This window comes from Monopterus albus, unplaced genomic scaffold (assembly GCF_001952655.1).
Source record: "Monopterus albus unplaced genomic scaffold, M_albus_1.0 scaffold105.1, whole genome shotgun sequence".
Classification (NCBI taxonomy): Eukaryota; Metazoa; Chordata; class Actinopteri; order Synbranchiformes; family Synbranchidae; genus Monopterus; species Monopterus albus.
Genome location: NW_018127985.1, coordinates 209008 through 210491, shown reverse-complemented (window position 1 = coordinate 210491; position 1484 = coordinate 209008). Strand labels below are relative to the sequence as shown.

General features: G+C 58.4%; 1 protein-coding gene across 2 annotated transcripts in view; it reads right to left on the bottom strand.

Annotated features, from left to right (window-relative positions):
- Nucleotides 1-1484, bottom strand: part of LOC109965969 (solute carrier family 22 member 17-like) — a 47021-nt gene that overhangs the window by 16623 nt on the left and 28914 nt on the right. The window lies entirely within an intron of this gene.

Genomic DNA, 1484 nt, shown 5'->3' with positions numbered 1-1484 from the left:
ATTTACGTTAAGCTATTGTGCCGGCCCTGACCAGCCGCTTATGTTTATGTTCTGTTCTGTGTTAAGTGGGTGCAGCCGGAATGTCCGAATAATGTGCTTGTATTGGTTAACGCTGTTTTCTGCGAAATGCCGCGCTGTTCTGGCCAATGTGGGATTGGGGGAGGAACAGGTGCGGAAGGGTATAAGAGGAATGACAGGTGAGTGTGCTGTGTTGGTTCTGTTGGCGGGCGATGGTGAAGTTCGGGGAGAGACCTGTAATAATCTGTTTTGTTACTTTTTCCGGTGAGCACATAGTGCTGCGTTTTGCAACCCTTTTCTTTTTTGCTCTTGTATGTTTGAATAAAGCCGAGAAAAGACAGAGACGGTGTTCTCCTCATTGTCAGCCTAGGTGCCAGCACACAGCTGGATAGTTAGTTGCACAGTTAGGTTAGGATCGGACCAGCTCTCCTCAACCCAGCTAGCAGTCGCCACATTGGTGTCAGAAGTGGGATACGCGCTCATTGAACGGCGACATGGAGAGGAGTCTGGCCGAATTAGAGAGGGAGATAGAGGAGAACACCCTCCAGCTGGGATGGCTGGTGAGAAGGCTACGCCTAGAGCCAGGGACCGGCGTTTGCCCAGACGCTGCGAGCATGCCACAGCTAGCTCGACAGAGAGCCAGCAGCCACATGTCGGGCTTGTCTGCAGCCAGGGCAGTGCCGAACTCCGGGGGTGAGTCGCGCCTGCCACCGAGGTCAGAACTAAAGCTGCCCAGGTACGGAGGACTGAGTGTGTTGGCGGAAAGGTCCAGGGAAGAGCTGGTGGCTCGGCACCAAAGGGAGGGAGAGAGCTTGGGAGCCTACACCGCGGACCTGCAGCTGCTGGTAGGACAGGGCTACGCAACGTTCCCCACGACGGCGAAGGACGAGCTGGGCCTCCAGGCTTTCCTGCGCGGCCTCGCTCCCAAGAAGCTCCGCCTGCAAGTTCGCCTGGCAGCACCTCGCAGCATGGGCAAAGCACTGAGAGAGGCTGAGCAGGTCGAGGAAGTGCTGGGTCCATGGCCAGCAACGGTGTTACCCCCGCGCCCAAGTACCCGAGTGGCGGAGCTGGGAAATGAGGTGGCAACGCCAGAGATGCGGGAGGCTATTCGAGCCCGACCAGCCGAGGAGCACCGGCGGAGACCAAGGTACGAGGGATGTTTCCGGTGTGGAGAAGTTGGACATTTGGCTCGAGACTGCCCAGCCCCAAGTCCCAGGCTGGCGGGAAACGGGCAGGGGGTGAGGCATTGAGGGGACCCTCACTCCAACCACCTGCTTCCCTCCCTTCAGACTGGCCGACAGTTGGTTGCTGCGGGCCTGCACTTGGACTGCACGGTGAATGGACAGCCCTGCCGGGCATTGGTGGATACGAGGTCCATCATCAGCCTGGTTAGGAGGGGACTGTTGCCAGGGGCGGCTGACTCCCTCCTTGAGGGTTGGACTCCCACCAGGGTGGAATTACTGAAG